The sequence below is a fragment of the Pongo pygmaeus genome, chromosome 13, assembly GCF_028885625.2.
Source record: "Pongo pygmaeus isolate AG05252 chromosome 13, NHGRI_mPonPyg2-v2.0_pri, whole genome shotgun sequence".
Classification (NCBI taxonomy): domain Eukaryota; kingdom Metazoa; phylum Chordata; class Mammalia; order Primates; family Hominidae; genus Pongo; species Pongo pygmaeus.
The window spans coordinates 66,170,844-66,189,927 of NC_072386.2; the positions used below are offsets into that span (position 1 = coordinate 66,170,844).

At 43.1% G+C, this 19,084-nt stretch overlaps 1 long non-coding RNA gene across 1 annotated transcript in view; it reads left to right on the forward strand.

Moving 5' to 3' along the window:
* Positions 1–1,390: 1,390 nt before the first annotated feature.
* Positions 1,391–19,084, forward strand: part of LOC134737907 (uncharacterized) — a 49,232-nt gene continuing 31,538 nt past the window's right edge. Inside the window, exons 1-3 of the long non-coding RNA XR_010123323.1 lie at positions 1,391–1,432; positions 7,440–7,519; positions 8,159–8,537. This is a non-coding gene — a long non-coding RNA (uncharacterized LOC134737907). The remainder of the gene's footprint in view (positions 1,433–7,439; positions 7,520–8,158; positions 8,538–19,084) is intronic.

The window sequence follows — 19,084 nt, forward strand, 5'->3', positions numbered from 1 at the left end:
ACATTTTTGACTTAGGAGGGCAACAATAAACCAGTGGGACGAGAGAGGAAAGGCTTCCCCATGAATCTTTCCTCATAACTTTGCGTGGTAGGTGGGCTGTGGGGAGAGACATGATTCAGTACTGCTGTGTCACTTAACAGTTGAATCTGCCCTGGAGTGCAATGTCAGAGGATGAGAAATTGCCTACTCTAATTGTTATAACCATTTAAGAACGTTTCCCTCTACCTGGGCACTATTGACATTTTGGGCTACATAATTCTTTGTTGTGGGGGTGGAGGCTGTCCTGTGCATTAGGAATGTTTGGCAGCATCCCTGGCCTCTACCTGTTAGATGCCAGTGGCAACCCCAACCCCATCCCAAGGCACCATCTTGTGATAAAGATGCCTCCAGACATTGTGAAATGTCTCTTGGAAGGTAAAATCGTCCCTGCTTGAGAACCCCTGATTTATAGGAATAATTTCATTTCCATCGCAGTGCCTGTCTTGTATTGGGCAGAGTGTTTACTAAGTGAAAATTACTGACTAGGTACAGGTTTACCTTGGTGAACCAAATATTCATGATTGCTGCTCATATGGGACTTAAATCTGATGGTGGAAAAGATGGATGGGTGAATGTAGGATGTCTCAAAAAGCAGATGTGATTTCTCTTAGGAATCAACCAGTGTTAAAAAGAAAAAATGTCACCCACCCTACTTCCTTTCTAGTCAATCACAGGAAGTTAAAAACAATCCTTGTGTGAGGCAGGCCAAGGAGTCCCCCATCAGATAACTCAGGAAAAAAAGCAATAATATTGGCCAGGCATGGTGGCTCACATCTGTAATCCCAGCACTTTGGGAGGCCGAGGCAAGCAGATCATGAGGTCAGGAGTTCGATACCAGCCTGACCAATATGGTGAAACCCCATCTCTACTAAAAATACAAAAATTAGCCTGATGTGGTGGTGCGTGCCTGTAATCCCAGCTACTCAGGAGGCTGAGGCAGGAGAATCGCTTGAGCCTGGGAGGCGGAGGTTGCAGTGAGCCCAGATCATGCCACTGCACTCCAGCCTGGGTGACAGAATGAGACTCTGTCTCAAGAAGAAAAAAAAAAAGGACAACGATACCTATGGACAATGTGACAGGCTTTTGGAAATATGAGGAAACTAGATACAGTATATTACAAATAATTTTCAAATACTAGACTGCTTCAAAATCAAAAGGATTGGCAAAAACAGATGTCTCGGCTCTACCTTATGTTTTAAAATCTATGAGGGTGAACCAGGTATGATTAATTCTTTTTTAAAAAAGATATATACATGTACACATATATTTAATTGAGACAGGTTCTCACTATGTTGTCCAGACTGGTCTCGAACTCCTGGGCTCAAGCAATCCTCCCACCTCGGCCTCCCAAAGTGCTGAGATTACAGACATGAGCCACCACACAGCCAGCCAGGTATGATCACTTCTTATTATTCATGGTAGTTATGTTCTACAAACTCATAGCAAACACTAAATTAGTGAATATTGGACTATTGCTGCAAGGGGAAATATAAGATGAGGCTCCTGAGAACCTCTGGTCACTACATTTTTGTCAATTGATATGCCATTTGCGTTCTATAGGTTCATTTTCCAACTTCCTTGTAAAACAAGCCAGTCTCACCAGGGTTGAAAGTCGTCTCTTCCAGTAACCCTTTTCCCGTAGAACACTTAGCAAACATTTAAAAAATTGTTCCGCAGCATTCTGATCTGCAGAACCTACCCCTCCCACAGGTTTAACATTTTTCCATGCCTCATTGCCTTTTGAAATGTGTGGGCCAGTCAGCACTAGCCACAAAGGGTTTAACACTTTTCCATAAATTTCTTTGGCTTTCAGCCTCACAGAAATGCTGTCCACTATGCTTTTTTTTTTTTTTTTAATCTGTCATCATCTCATGAATACACCCATTTAGCCACTCTTCCATCTTATTCGTAGATCTAAGATGCTCTATAGATGTTACTTTAGTGCTTTCTGGAGCAGCGTCACACCCGATTGGGAAATGTCCCCTTCCTTTTTAGGTGTACAAGATTGTTGACTCATTCACATTGAACTGTAAGTCATGCCTGAACAAAGCTTATCCAGCACACATTTTCTCTCTGTAAGGCACGTCACAGCCTTCCTGCACTTACGAACACTAGGCAGCGCTTTCAGTGCTATGCCTGGGGCCTATTTACTTATTATTTATTGAATATCTAATTTTAGTCCCAAAACCTTTTATTCAGTCCTCAAATTGTTACCATGAAAGAAATGATAAATTGCAATTTTATTATTATCCTATCACTATGTATCAAGCCCTTGTTACAAAATCTCCATTTACTGTCTCCAAAAAACCAATAGACAACCCACAAATTATATTACCTAATGATCTATTAACAGATGACCCAAGCTTCTCCAAGTGTGCCCCCGACCAACAGCAACAACATTACCTTGTTTGACTGGTGGTGACGGCTCACTCACACCTGTAATCCTAGCACTTTGGTAGGCCAAGGGGGGAAGATGGCTTTAGTCCAAGAGTTCGAGACAAGCCTAAGCAACATAATGAGACCTTGTCTCTACAAAAAATAAACAAAATTAGCCAGGCGTGGTGGCACACACCTGCAGTCCCAGCTACTCAGAAGGCTGAAGCGAGAGGGTCACTTGAGCCCAGGAGGTCAAGTCTGCAGTGAGTCATGATCACACCACTGCACTCCAGCCTGGGTGACAGAACAAGACCTTGTCTCAAGAAACAACAAAAAAAAAAGAAGAAAAAATCACCTTGTCTGAAATGCAATTTTCAGACCCTAACTTAGAACTACTAAAGTAGAGACTTGGTGGGTGGAAACCAGCAACCTGTGCTTTATCAAGGGCTTTTTTTTTCTTCCTTTCTCTTTTTGAAAGAGTCTCACTCTGTGCTCCAGGCTGGAGTGCAGTGGTGTGATCTGAGCTTACTGCAGCCTCCACCTCCAGGGTTCAAAGGATTCTCAAGCCTCAGCCTCCTGAGTAGCTGGGATTACAAGTGCACACCACCACACCCAGCTAATTTTTGTATTTTTAGTAAAGATGGAGTTTTGCTGTGTTGGCCAGGCGGGGCTCCAACTCCTGGCCTCAAGCGATCTACCCACCTCAGCCTCCCAAAGTGCTGGGATTACAGGCATGAGCCACTGCGCTGGGCCTTTATCGAGCTTTTTAAGTGATTCTGATGCATCCTCAAGTTTGAGAACCACTGGAATAGACAAATGTTTATTGACATGAAAAGTCCACAATACAATGAGTTAAATAAGAACACGTTGCAAAAGAATATATAGTGTGATCCTAGTTTCAAAATATTTACACATATGTGAATGTATAAAAACAGATCTGTAAAGCTGTACTTTAAAATGGTAACAATTGTTATCACTGGGTAAGCAGGTTACAAGGGATTCTTTCCGTTTTTTTTAACGTTTCATTTGAGTTTCAAATGTTTCTACCATGAATAACAATTTCTTATGCAATTTTAAAAGAGAGCAAAATAAATTCCATGAGGAAGAATTTGACAGATAAGGACCCATCTGTGTACCTGAGTTCTATTCCCTGCCTGTGGAATGGCTCTCCTCATGCTCATAGCCATCAACAAACTGGTACCTACAGAGCAAAATTTCCCTCTGGGTCTCTCAAGCAGGCAGAAACACAATTGCTTTTCTTGATGTCCCCTAGCACAGCCGGAATTTTCACAAACACTGTGCCAAACATCACAAGAGACAATGGCAACTAAATAAGTACAGAAAGTATGAGAAACAAATTTCTGAAGGGAGTTTCCGATGCAAGCACTGCTACCTCTTTCTGTTTTCATGTAACTTTTGCCTTGAGATGCTCCTATGTTCATGCTCTCAGGGCCAGGTCACTCCATAAATAGCTCCTTAGCCAGATTTCTCTCTGAAGCTACAGTCTCAGTTTCACATTCAAAGGCGGTGTCTCCTCCTAAGTTGTTGGTGGGACTCTGGTGTCAGACATGATAGATGAACTCATTCCTCATGCATGACTCTGACTTTCAGGCCGTTTGAGCCTGCACAGATTCTATATGCTTAAATATTCAATCACTTTGTAACAGAAATAATTTCACAGTCACATCAGTCCACAAAATTCAGGGGTACAAAAACATAACTTTATTTTGAAGTAACTCAGACTTAATGTAGAAGACCATGGCTTCCCTTTTGTATTAGTCAGGGTTCTCTAGAGGGACAGAACTAATAGGATAGATGTATACATGAAGGGGAGCTTATTAGGAGAATTAACACACACGATCGCAAGGTGAAGTCCCACAACAGACTGTCTGCAAGCTGAGGAGCAAGGAAGCCAGTCCGAGTCCCAAAACCTCAAAAGTAAGGAAGCCGACAGTTCAGCTTTCAGTCTGTGGCCAAAAGCCCGAGAAGCCCTGGCAAACTAATGGTGTTAAGTCCAAAAGTCCAAAAGCTGAAGAACTTGGAGTCTGACGTTCAAGGGCAGGAAGCATCCAGCACAGGAGGACGGAGGCCAGAAGACTCAGCAAGCCTCCTCTTCCATCTTCTCCTGCCTGCTTTATTCTAGCTATGCTGGCAGCTGATTAGATGGTGCCCACCCAGATTGAGTGTGGGTCTGCCTCTCTCAGTCCACTGACTCAAATGTGAATCTCCTTTGCCATCACCCTTACAGACATACCCAGGAACATACCTTGCACCCTTCAATCCAATCAAGTTGACACTCAGTATTAACCATCACACCTTTCTATCTGAAAAAAAATTTAATTTTGTTAATTCTGTAAATAATTTTTAAAAAATTTTGTTGATAGTTCAAGTCCAAAAAAATTGATTAAAAAAATTCTTCAGGGTTAAGTGGCTACTCTATTCGCAGTAGCCCTTCTTCCAATATTTCTCTTTCTAGTCTCCTTTCCCCCTCACTCAGCTCTTAATTCCTGCCAGTAACTGAGAGTGAAGAGAGAGTCACCTTCCTTCCGGGTCTCTCAGTCCTCTGCTGGCCTTTGGCTCCAGATGTTTCCTTAGCACTTGCGTGGTACCCAGAGTATTTTAAGTGGTGACTGATCTGCAGGTGCAGATCTCATTTGGCCCCCATAGCATTGGGACCCATGCAGATTCCATTGTGTTACAGTGACTGTAACTTATTTTAAAAGATCTCAGCATATACATCGTGATATTTTGTATCTGTTATTTGTTTATTTAGAGACGGGGTTTCATTATGTTGGCCAGGCTGGTCTTGAACTCCTGACCTCGGGTGATCCACCTACCTCGGCCTCCCAAAGTGCTGGGATTACAGGTGTGAGCCACCACGCCTGGCCAATATCTGTTACTTAGATGAAGCCAAAACCTTCAGATAATTTATAATGCATAGTTAAGGCATGATCAGTTCACATGAAATCAGAAAAGGTTCCATCCCAGAGATGGCTGCATCAAACTAACACTTTGCTATTAAACATACCGAATGTCTAAAAAGGGATTTCACTGGAGAAACTAGTAACTTTTGTTAAGAAGCAATTATTTAGCATGATTCTTAGAAATGAGCTCTCATTTGTGATGCTAAAGGTATTCAAAATATGAGGACTGGCTAAAAATACCTTAAAGAGACTCCTAACTCTTGTATGGGCGGGGGTGTAAGAATTAAGGGAGACCTAAAATCTAGCTTGATCCCTGAGTTGTCCTATAAGCAGCTGTTGGTATAGGAGGATTTCTGAATGATGCCAGTTGGAACAGAGAGACTCCTGCTTCTGAAGTGCTGTTGTGTGCTGCTTGTAAGCATTTCATGCAGTGTGTGATTGGATCACCTAAAAGAGTACAGAGCTAGAATTTCATTACACCAACAGGACAGTACCAACTTCTTAGTGGTGACTAATGAATGTTCGCATAGTAAACACCTATGTGGGTGACAGGATTTGATCTAAGATTTCTTTCCTGTAACCTGATTGTGAGATTATGAAAGCACAGCTAAATCTCACTCCCTCAAATTTCTTTAGTGTCTGCTATCTTCTAACAGAAACAATCTAAGGGTTGAGCACGACCAAACTGACTTGAATCAATTCGCTGTGTTCTTACACAATTTCCTGTAAGGACAGACACCCTTCATTCCTTTGAGGCACATCCCTTTATCCTTGTCTAGGATCCCTGGTGAGGTCTTCTGACTCTTTCATGCACCATTCAAGACCAAAATAATCTTCTCTCATGCTACTTCTGAGCCATGAGGAACCTGGAAGGAGGGCATCTCTGTCCTTTTCATGGGACAAAAAAGTCAATGTAGGAAATCATATCAGCTAATATCACATACCATCCTTCCATACCTGTAACACCTACACAGGCGTCAAACACAATAGCAAGAAAGAAATTCCTTCAATTAGGCCGGGTGCGGGGGCTCATGCCTATAATCCCAGCACTCTGGGATCCAAGGCAGGTGGATCACCTGAAGTCAGGAGTTTGAGACCAGCCTGGCCATCATAGCAAAACCCCATCTCTACTAAAAATACAAAAATTAGCCAGGTGCAGTGGCAGGTGCATGTAATCCCAGCTACTCGGGAGCCTGAGGCAGGAGAATCGCTTGAACCTGGGAGGCAGAGGTTGCAGTGAGCCAAGATCGTACCAGTGCACTCCAACCTGGGCGACAGAGCGAGACTCCGTCTAAAAAAAAAAAAAAAAAAAAAAAATCCTTCAATCAAATTCCCCAGTTGTTACACAGATACATCACAATAGGGGTGTTACTGATATTTTTGGGTAAGAGGAAAATCTTTCTTTTGCCCAACTATCCCTACCTTGCAAGCCTTTTAGCATTCTTTGACCTTGCCCACTAAAAGACAACAGTTTAAATAAAATTTTTAAAACATTATTAAATATTCTGAAATGCCTCCAAATGGAAAAAATTGGCCTGGTTAAGAACTGCTCTACTAATGGTCTCCCAAGTGTTTCATAGGTCTCTGGGGAGGCCACAGAAGGCTTCAGTGGCTGAATAAGAAAGTAGGTGGTTGAGGGATCAGCCTCCTATCCCTGCTTCAGAACACAGGACATGCCTCAGGGCAAAGTGACTGACTTCCCAGGCTGTGATGATAGCTGTTATATTCTTTTCAAGAGAGAGGATCTCGCTCTGTCACTCAGGCTGAAGTGTAGTGGTGGGAATCATAGCTCACTACAGGCTCAACCTCCCAGGCTCAAGCAATCCTCCTACCTCAGCCTCTCAAGTAGCTGGGACCACCACATACGGCTAAGTTTTTAACTTTTATTTTTGTAGACATGAGGTCTTGCTAAGTTGCCCAGGCTAGTCTCTAACTCCTGGGCTCAAGTGATTCTCCCAACTTCGCCTCCCTAAGTGCTGGGATTACAAGCATGAGCCACTGTGCTGGGCCCCGTATTATATTCTTCGTAAGTAAAAGCATATCCAGAAATTTTCATTTTCAGTTGATCTTTACCCTGCTTTCTTGACCATTTCTCTGAAGGTGCCTGGAGCAAAAATGTGTCCAGAATTGGTGGGCTGCTGGTCTCGCTGACTTCAAGAATGAAGCCGCAGACCCTCGCGGTAAGTGTTGTGTCTGGAGTTTGTTCCTTCTGATGTTCAGATGTGTCCAGAGTTTCTTCCTTCTGGTGGGTTCGTGGTCTTGCTGACTTCAGGAATGAAGCTGCAGACCTTTGCAGTGAGTGGGCAGTGCCTCTGGAGTTGTTGGTTCCTTACGGTGGGTTCGTGGTCTCGCTGGTCTCAGGAGTGAAACTGCAGACCTTTGCTGTGATTGTTACAGTTCATAAAGGTGGCACGTCTGGAGTTGTTCTTTCCTCCCATCTGGAATTGTTCATCCCTCCCAGTGGGTTCGTGGTCTCGCTAACTGGCTTCACCCTTTGGGGTGAGTGTTACAGCTCATAAAGGCAGGGTGGACTCAAACAGTGAGCAGCAACAAGATTTACTTCAAAGAGTGAAAGAACAAAACCTCCACTGCCTGGACCGGCACCCGGGTAGCCGCTGCTACCAGGCGTGGGTGGCCTGCTTTTATTCCCTTAACTGGCCCCACCCACATCCTATTGATTGGTCCATTTTACAGAGAGCTGATTGGTCCGTTTTACAGAGAGCTGATTGGTCCATCTTGACAGAGTGCTGATTGGTGCGTTTACAAACCTTTAGTTACACACAGAGTGCTGATTGGTGCGTTTACTGTCCTTTACCTAGACAGAGAAGTTCTCTAGGTCCCCACCCAACTCAAAAGCCCAGCCAGCTTCACCTCTCAATGGAAGTGGCCGCCAGGACTTTGAGGCACCTAGCCCAGGCATTCCAGCAACACAGAGGGAGCTCCTACCTGGATCAAGCCCAGCAGGCACCGAGTGTGGGACCCGCCGATCCCGTGCCCACCCGGAACCCACACTGGCTGGCGAGCGCGCACACAGCCCCGGCTCCCGCCCTCGCCTCTGCCTCCACACCTCCCCGCCAGCAGAGGGAGCTGGCTCCGGCCTCGGCCAGCCCCAGAGAGGGGCCCCCACAGCGCAGCGGCGGGCTGAAGGGCACCTCGAGTGCGGCCAGAGCGGACGCCTAGGCCGAGGAGGCACCCAGAGTGAGTGAAGGCTGCTAACACGTTGTGACCTCTCAAAACCACTTGAGCTTTACCATCCAACATAATATCCTTTCATTATCTCCTCACTGTAGTTCTAGAACTATCATTTGCACATTTTATGTTAGATATGATGGATCAAAATTGCCAGAACTTAAAATAAATGGTAAAAAGAGGCCATATTAATTATATACTTCATTGACAATGTGGATGATGCTTTGTTTCAGATATACTATGTATCGGTGCTCTTACCTGCTTTTGAAATATTTGAAAATTGGCCAGGTGGGATGGCTCACATCTGTAATCCCAATACTTTGGGAAGCAAGACAGGAGGATCGCATGAGCGCAGGAGTTCGAGACCAACCTGGGCAACACAGCGAGACCCTGTCTCTATATTTAAAAAAAATTGAAAATTGATATTTGTTTTTGAAATACTTGGCTTTATACATGTGTATATAATAAAAAACAAATATCTGCTTTGTGTGGGGCAGCACCAAAGTGGTATGTGTACATTTTCCTGGAAGAATAGAACATTGGAGGAAAAAGTCTTTGGATGCCATGGGACAAGAGAGAGGAATGAATGGGCGAGTGGAAGATAGGATGTTGTCTGTTCCTCAGCCCAGGCTCAGAGATCAGTAATTCACTGGAGTGACTTTGGGAGGCTCCAGGTACAAGCACAGATGTTTCAGGACTTCAGTGAAACATATTACCCTGATTTATAGACAGAGAAGCCTCCCCCTTCCTGGGTGCCTGCAGCACAGCTTGTAACACTGGGTTGGAATGGAAGGTTCTCCAGTGCTGTGTGGGCACCAGGAGGAACTGAAAGTTTGGAAACAGCACCTAGATAAAAGGGCTGAAGTAGACACCAGCTAAAGTAATACTAATGAGGCATCTCCTAACAGGGCTTCTTGGCAGTGGAAAGGAGCAGCACAGAAAAATCTGATTGGGGCTGGGCACAGTGGCTAATGCCTGTAATCCCAGCACTTTGGGAGTCCAGTGTGGGCGGATCACCTGAGATCAGGAGTTTGAGACCAGTCTAACCAACATGGTGAAACCCCATCTCTACTAAAATACAAGAAAAAAAAAATTAGCCGGTCGTGGTGGCACGCACCTGTAGTCCCGGTTACTCAGGAGGCTGAGGCAGGGGAATCACTTGAACCTGGGAGGCAGAGGCTGCAGTGAGCCAAGATCGTGCCACTGCACTCCAGCCTGGCAACAGAGCAAGACTCCGTCTCAAGCAAACAAATAACAACAACAAAAAACAAGAATTAGCTGAGCAGGGCAGCGTGTGCCTGTGGTCCCAGCTACTAGGGGGACTGAGGCAGGAGGATTGCTTGAGCCCAGGAGGTGGAGCTTGCAGTGAGCCGAGATGGACCTACTGTACTCCAGCCTGGGTGACAGAGTGAGACTCCCATCTCAAAAAAAAAAGAAAAATCTGATTGGCCTTGGTACTGAGCACTTGGAAGGGGTCTCTAATTATGGCTGGGGAAGCTTTAAAAGGTGGGCTGAGATCCTGTAGTCTGTAGAGGGGGCCCACTCAGCTAAGGAAATGTGGATGCTATCAATGTTAACGTCACTGAAGACATTTCATTAACCATAGGACTATATTTTTTTAGGCTTTTGAACCAACCTATTTAGTAACTGCCAGGGCCACATGAGGACTTTCTTAGGCCCCAACCACGTTGCCTCTGTGGGCTCCTTCCTCCTTAAGAAAAAACAATAAAAATTGCATTTCACAACTGCATTAGTGTAAACGTAAATATAATCCAGGCTCGGTTCATTATAATATATTCATTTTTTTCTTCTGATTTTAACAGAAATAAAAATGAAACCACTTTCTGTAGGCCTCTGAAAGTATTGTTGGTCCCAGGCACCCTGCCTACTATGACTAATGGAGACGTTGTCCCTGGTAACTGCTTTCTTTTCGTTTTTTTTCCAGCAGCTTCTTCCCTCTTCCCTCACTTATGGCCCCTCCTGACAATTTTGTTGATTTCTATCCATATCAGCCCTTTCACTACGAATGAAAAGTTGCCTGTAAATTGGCCATGTTTAATCATTTGCCAGATATTTCAGTTTTTTAAAAAACACTAAGTTATTAAATTGCTGATTTCTCAAATGAATTTGCTATTTTGAGAAAAAATATACTAACTATATACTCAAAATTGATCTTTTATAAAAGCAGGAAGCTACAGTTTTCTAGGGGTACATGGACCCTAAAAACCTTCTGTTGTTTTTCCTAAATCCCAAACCCAGATTGTTTTTGTGGGTTCTAGAATCAGGGAGAGCAGTTCTGTGAGCTCTACTATTCAGAAAACACCACGGTCAACTGAGTCAACATAATCAGCCTTCCTGCCAACCACCCTTCAACGACCACTCAACTATCTACTCCTGGATGGGAGGGCACTGCCAGGAAGTTTGCTCTCAGATTAAAAGCAAAACAAAATAAAAACAACGATGTTTTCAGAAAAGAACTATTTCATTAGATTTCTATATTTGTCCTCTCCTCTGTCCACATTGCTAACATACTGGAAAGAGGTTGCTGGACTGGTTTGGTTTCTTAGGAGAGAGGAACATTAACTGGCCCCCAATTCTCAACCAGGCTGTTAGCTTTTCTGGCTTTAAAAGAAAATCAAGGGTTGGTACAGTGGCTTACCCTGTAATGTCAGCACTTTGAGAGACCAAAGCAGGAGGGTCGCTTGAGCCCAGGAGCCTTGGCAACATGGTGAAACCTTGTCTCCAAGTCCTGAGTTCAGGCAATCCCCTCACCTCAGCCTCCCGAAGTGCTAGGATTATAGGCATGAGCCACCATGCCTGGCCTTCTACAAAAACTTTAGAAATTAGCCAGGCATGGTGGCCTGTAGTCCCAGCTACTTGGGAGGTTGAGGTGGGAGGATTGCTCAATCCCAGGAGTATGAGACCGCAGTGAGTCGTGACTGTGCCACTGCACTCCATCCTGGGTGACAGAGCGAGACTCTGTCTCAAAAACAGAAGAAAAGAAAATTGACCAGGTGCAGTGGCTCACTCCTATACTCCCAGCACTTTGGGAGGCTGAGGCAGAAGGATCATTTGAGCCCAGGAGTTTGAGACCAGTCTGGACAACATGGTAAAAACCCGTCTCTACAAAAAATTTAAAAATTAGCTGGGCATGGTGGCCTGTAGTCCCTGCTACTGGGAGGCTGAGGCGGGAGGATTACTTGAGCCCAGGAATTCAAGGCCACGGTGAGCCATAATCTCACCACTGCATTCCAGCCTGGTTTCACAGAGTGAGACCCTGTCTCCAAAAAAGTTCCAGCACTTTGGGAGACTGAGGCAAGAGGATCGCTTGAGCTCAGTAGTTTGAGACCAGCCTGGGCAAAACAGCAAAACTCTCTCTACAAAAAAATAAATAAAATTTTTTCAAAAAAGAAAACCCAAAGTAGAAGAATATTCTCACAATCAGCTGGAAATATCAAGTATGATTCTGAAAGAAACAAATAACTGACATAAGATATAAGGTGCTATATGAGCATTTTCTTTTCTTGTTTTAAGATATGGTCCTCAGTAGCATATATGAACATTTTGATTTGAGTATATATGAGTCTCCCAAGAACTTTTAAATTCTTCAACATCCCTTTTCTAGGGTAAAAGTGTTACTTAAGGACAGAGTGGCAGTCAATGCATCCAAAGCAAAGGGCCTCCCCATTTAGTCCTAACTTATCTGTTCAGTGGCATCTCTCTCCTTTATTTTTTTTTGAGATGGAGTCTCATTCTGCCACCCAGGCTGAAGTGCCATGGTGATATCTCAGCTCACTGCAACCTCCGCCTCCCCAGTTCAAGCGATTCTCTTGCCTCAGACTCCCGACTAGCTGGGACTACAGGCATGTGCCACCACACCCAGCTAATTTTTGTATTTTTGGTAGAGATGGGGTTTTGCCATGTTGGCCAGGCTGGTCTCAAACTCCTGACCTCAAGTGATTCACCTGCTTCAACCTCCCAAAGTACTGGGATTACAGTGTGAGCCACTGCGCCCGGCCTAGTGGCATCTCTTACATGCTGTTTCATGTACCTTATGCTCCAGCCACTTCAATTTTCCATTACTCCTTTAACATAAGAATGTGTTCTCTTTCAACTCAGCAGTAAATGTGTCCCTACTTCTGCCTGGAATGTGCCTAAATGTGTCCCTACTTCTGCCTGGAATGTGCCGTCTTCCCCAACACAAATCCCTTCATCTCCCTTCATGTGAGCAGCTCCTTCTCCTAGATACAGTTCCCACATCTCTCCAGCCTCTGTAATGTTTCCTGCATTCTCAGGGAAGGGGCTGCTTTATAGGTGAAAGAGGAATGTGAGGGATACAGCTACAAAGACCACCATGTGCAGTTTGCCCGGGACTGAGGGGCTATTCAGAATACAGGACTTTCAGTGTAAAATCTGACAGTTTCAGATAAACAAGCATGGTTAGTCACCATATATACCACACTCCTGAACATTTCATAAAAAAAAAAACAAATGATTCGGTGGAAAAAAAATAAAGATTTGTTGACAAAATCTAGCTACTCGAGAGAAGAATCAAAACTAAGAGATCAGAAATATAGAAGGCTTGGCAAAAGAAATGGTAATGAGCACTGACTATATTTACATATAAAATTAAAAGGAAACAGCAGAAATTATAGTCAGCATATAAGCTTTATAAACCTTAACCATGTAAAACTTATAACAATACAAATAAATTTTGGAAAGTGGAGAAAGGGAGTAAGTCAGGAGGTCATGTGCTGTACTAATTTTTTATATTTTATAATAGGAAGTAAATGGATTCTGTCCAGAATTAAAACAAATAGTAAGAAAAAAAAGAAAGCTCTAAAACGACCAACTTCTTAATGGCTTTCCATAATGTTTTCACTGAGCCCTAGAAGGATCTCTTAGGAATGCATACTTTATTGTAAAGAAACATTCATCTAAAGTTATACTTTACTTTTTTCCCTTTTAAAAATATTAAATTATAATCTTTAATCTTAAAAATAGTATTTTTATTATATCCTTCTTTTATCTTTCTCTGTTTATCTAGCTGGCTAACCACAGAAATTCTGAGAAAAGTGACTAAATGTTACTAAATGTTGAGATTGCTTGCTCCTAGCTATTTGGATTTGGGGTGGAGGAGGATAAAACTTCTTTTTTGTGTCTTTTGGTATTTTTAAATTTAAATAGCTCTATGATGATTGATTTTATGTGTCAACGTGGCTAGGCCATGGTACTCAGATATTTAGTCAAGCATTATTCTAGATGTTTCTGTGAAGGCATTTTTTCTAGATGAGGTTAACATTTGTATCAGTAGCCTTTGAGTAAAGCAGATTATACTCCATCATATGGGTGGACCTCATCCAGTCAGTTGAAAGCCTTAATAATGAAAAAGACTGGCTTCTCCAGAAAAAGAAGGAATTCCACCAGCAGATGGTCTTTGGACTCAAACTGCAGGTCTTCCCTTGGTCTGTAGCCTGCTGATCTACCCTGTGGATGTTGGACTTGTGAGCTTCCACAATCTCGTGAGCCAACTTCTTAAAATCAATCTCTCTCTCTCTGTCTCTCTTTACATGTATACATATATATATACATATACATATACATATACATATACATACAGTCATACTTCAGTAACTGTGGAGGATTGGTTCCAGGACCCCTTGAAAATACCAAAATTCAAGGATGCTTAAGTCCCTTGTATAAAATGTAGTATTTGCAAGTAACCTATGCACGCCCTCCTGTATACTCTAAATCATCTCTAGATTACTTCTAATTCCTATGTGAAAAGAAAATCTTTTGGCCCCCAAATTACTAAGCTAAGGGAAAAGTCAAGCTGGGAACTGCTCAGGACAAACCTGCCTGTCATTCTATTCAAAGTCATCCCTCTGCTCACAGAAATAGATGCATATTCTGATTGCCTCCTTTGGAAAGGCTTATGGGAAGCTCAAAGACTGCAACCATTTGTCTCTCAGCTACCTATGACCCGGTAGCCCCCTCCCTGCTTTGAGTTGTCCCTGCCTTTCTGGACAGAACCAATGTAGTTCTTACATACATTGATTGATGTCTCATGTCTCCCTAAAACGTATAAAACCAAGCTGTGCCCTGACCACCTTGGGCTCATGTCATCAGGATCTCCTGAGGCTGTGTCATGGATGCACGTCCTTAACTTTGGCAAATAAACCTCCTAAAATGATTGAGACTTGTCTTGTCATTTTTCTCGATTGACACCTAAGACAATGTAAATGCTATGTAAATAGTTGTTATACTATATTGTTTAGGGAATAATGACCAGAAAAAAAGTCTATATATGTTAGATAAAGATGCAATTATCCTCTCTTTTTCCCCCCAGATATTTTCAATCTGCAGTTGGATGTGGAACCCACAGAGGGCTGACTGTGTACGCACCCCCCCCTCCACACACACACACGCACACACAGTATACACAGTGTATAGACACACACACACACACACACATCCTGTTGGTTCTGTTTCTCTGGAGAACCCTAACACAAATACTTAACACACATGTATAACGTGTATAAAAACATCGTTATTCAAGATAATTATTCATTTTTATTAAAAAAAGTTTTATGTGAGAAAATAGGTCTAGAGGAATTTAGAAAAATGTCCAGGGGGACCTCCATAAGCCCCTTGCACAGCTGGTTAGAGGTAGAGCTGAGAATGAGATCCCTGAATGACTGACTCAAGAGTTCACCTTCCTTTCCACTGAGCTATGATGGTTTCTGTATCATTATCTAGTAAATTGGCAATATAGAAGCACTAAATGCTTGGAGAATACAGAATATGAGGTAGATCTTGATGGCTTCATAGAATCACCTGGGAGGAGAGAGATGTTGAAGTATTCGCAGGCAGGAAACAGTGTTGAACTAAAACCTTAGAGGAGAGGATGAGGGTAATATGTCTGTAGGTTTGGATGGTTATAGGGTAGATGTACTGTAAGTGAAAAAAAATCAAGGTATGGAGCAGTATGAATGTCACTGTTATTATATGAATATATGTATGTATATATACATGTAATCAGTTATTAAAAAAACATGCGTGTGTGTGTGTGTGTGTGTTCACAGGCACACATGTGCATGGGTTGCATGGGTGTGTAAGGAAACCTGGCCTGCACCTCCAGGTAGGAAAAGTAACCACTGCACTGAGGACTGAGTCCCCTAACCCTTAAGGAGAGAGTGAATAGATTTGTGAATACATTTGTATTACCAATGGATGATCCATTAAAATGTTCCATGTAGGTTTCACAAGGACTGTATTTTGTGGGAGGATAGGGTAGCGCTGAGAATCTTTTCTTTTTTTCATTTGGCTCCTTCCTTAGTGTTTAATTTTTTTATCATGTTCATGAAATTCTTTTTGTAATAATAATTTTAAAAACTAGTTCAAATTAGGCAGGGTGTGGTGGCTCACATCTGTAATCCCAGCACTTTGGGAGGCTGAAGCGGGTGAATCAGGAGGTCAGGAGTTTGAGACCAGTCTGGCCAACATGATGAAACCCCGTCTCTACTAAAAATACAAAAATTAGCCAGGCATGTTGGCAGGTGCCTGTAGTCCCAGCTACTCGGGAGGCTGAGGCAGGAGAATTGCTTGAACCCGGGAAGTGGAGGTTGCAGTGAGCCAAGATTGCAACACTGCACTCCAGCCTGGGCGACAGAGCACGACTCTGTCTCAGAAAAAAAAAAAAAAAAAAAATTGTTTAAATTAAAAAGAAAGGGGTACTTATTACCACTGAATTTTATACTTAAAAATAGTTAAAATGGTAAATTATATATATTTTACTGCAATAGAAAGAAGAGAAAGAGAGAGGCAGGGGGTGAGAAGAGAAGTGGGGGAGAGAGAGAGAAGAGAGGAGAGAAAAGGAGAGGACAGGGAAGGGAACACAAGCTTTAGATTGATAAATATGGGACTAAAAACAAATGTGTAAAAATTCTTCTACTTTTCCTGAAATGGGTCCATTATTGATGTGGTATAGGCTAAAAAGAAAATGTGCAACTTCGACAATTACGAAGAACCCCAGTAGGCAAGGAAAGGCAAAAAGAGAAACCTTTGGTGACGGTATTTCTGGCCACTTCCTACTTTCAAGTTGACCATGGGGCTGGGCTAACAGAAGCCCCTGCCAGGCCTGTTCCCTGCAGAAGTCTGGACTGGAGCTTCAGGAGGCTCCTCCAGGAGCTGCCAGGCTGGCAGCATGATCTATCTGGACTTGTGCCCACATTGTTCTTTCACTTGCTTTTCCATTCAAAACCGAGACAAAATAAAAATGTCCCAGACACCTGGGTCCCCTGTGTTAGAACTGGCACCAGAAAACTTTCCTGGCCAGGGGCCCACCAGAGTGGAGAGGAAGGTCCACACACTAGGCCATTGAGGAGATGGACGCCATGCCAAAGCAGCTTGCACTGCGGCCGGCTGGAATTATCTAGAAAAGCGGGTCCTGATCCAGCCAGTCGGCTGCAGTAAACCTTTGTGGCTTCACAGCTGTGCCTGATCTGGCTCGTGTCCCTTTCAGGCCTCGGCTTTTGACCTTCTCTGTGCCTGTCCGACAGGACTTCACTGTTTGGGCCTCACATCACTGCTCCTCCTGTGGGGAGAGAATAAGATTGAATGCAGACATTTTGACACAGCCTTAAAAAAAACTGTGATCAAATAAACATAAAATTTGGTAGAGCATGGAGACTCATGCCTGTAAACCCAGCATTTTAGGAAGCTGAGGCAGGAGGATCTCTTGAGCCCATGAGACCAGCCTGGGACATATAGTGACCCCTTGTTTCTGCAAAAAAATAGAAAAAATCAGCTGGCTCTAGTGGCCTGCATCTGTAGTCCCAACTACCCGGGAGGTTGAAGTGGAAGGATTGCTTGAGCCTAGGAGGTCGAGGCTACAGTGAGCTGTGACTGGGCTACTGCACTCCATTCTGGGCAACAGAGTGACAGCCTGTCTCAAATAATAATAACATAAAAATTACCATTTCAGCCATTTCTAAGTGTACATTTCAGCGGTGTTAAATGCATTCCCAACATTGTGCTCAAGGTAGCCTTTTGATGCAGGGGACATGTTGAGGCAGGCCACTCAATGAAGTAATTTTCCCCCAACTTTTTATTTATTTTATTTTTTTGTTGTTGTTTTTTCTTTTTGCGACAGGGTCTCACCCTGTCACCCAGACTGCAGTGCATTGGTGCTATCTTGGCTCGCAGCAACCTCTGCCTCCCAGGCTCAAGCGATTCTCCTGCCTCAGCCTCCCGAGTAGCTGGGATTACAGGCGCCCACCCTGGCTAATTTTTGTATTTTAATAGAGACAGGGTTTCACATGTTGACCAGGCTGGTCTTGAACTCCTGACCACAAATGATTCACCCGCCTTGGCCTCCCAAAGTGCTGGGATTAAAGGCGTGAGTCACTGCACCTGGCCGACTTTTTATTTTTAAAAATTTCAAAAGAACAGACAGTGACCAACCATTCACCTAGATTGCCATTTGTTAGCATTCTCCTCCATTTCTCTGTCTCCCTCTCTCTCTATCTCTCCCTGTCTCACTGTGTCCTAGTTTGTTTTTGCTGAAGCATTTGAGATTAAGTTGCAGGCATCATGATGACAAGTTACTGTTAAATCCTTCTCATGTATCTCCTAAAAACAAGGACATTCTTCTTCAAAGCCCTCAAGCTCTTGTTTTTGTTTGTTTTTACAGTTCAGGATCTAAAGATTACATCTCACTTAGTTGTTATGTTTCCTTAGTATCCTTGAATCTAGAACATTTCCCCAGTCTTTGTCTTTGTGTGTGTGTGTTCACATGTATGTGTATGTGTGTTTGTGCATGTGTGTGTGTGTGTCTTTCTTGACATTGCCACTTCTGAAGAGCCTAGGCCAGTTATTTTGCAGAATATTCCTTATTTGTTTTTGTCTGATTGTTTTGTGTTTGGATCCAAGTTAAGTATTATTGGTAAAAAGGCTATTATCTTGACATTCAATGGTGTACAGCAACTCAGTTCTGGTACTAACCACCTGGAGTTAGCGTAGATCCCACAAGCAAAGGACATAGTTCCCAAGAAGACTGCTTTCAATTGTCCACCAGAATGAACTCAAGTCTCCAGCCCCCTCCCCCTTCCCAGAGGATGTGCTGGCTGAAAGTCCCAATCCTCTAATCATGCGGTTGGTCTTACAGATAACCAGTCCCCATCATGAAGCCATCTGGGGGGCCCACATTGAGTTACTTCTTTTGTGTAAACTCAGAGGTGACACATTTAATAAATTTATAACCAAGGGTTATAAAAGCTCCATAGCAAAAATCATGGATAAACACCAGACAAATTCTTTATTATACAACAGCTATGATGGCCATTTTGTGTCCTTAGTTTATTACATCAGGAAGTCCACGATGTGTTTATTCCATCATTGCTGAGGTCAAAGTTGGTGACGTTTGTCATATTTCTTCATTGCAAAGATATTTTGTGTGATATTTTGAATATCTGATTTCCCAAAATCAAAATCTTTTCACTCATATATATATATATATATATATGTTTGTTTTTTTTTTTTTTCTGAGACAGGAT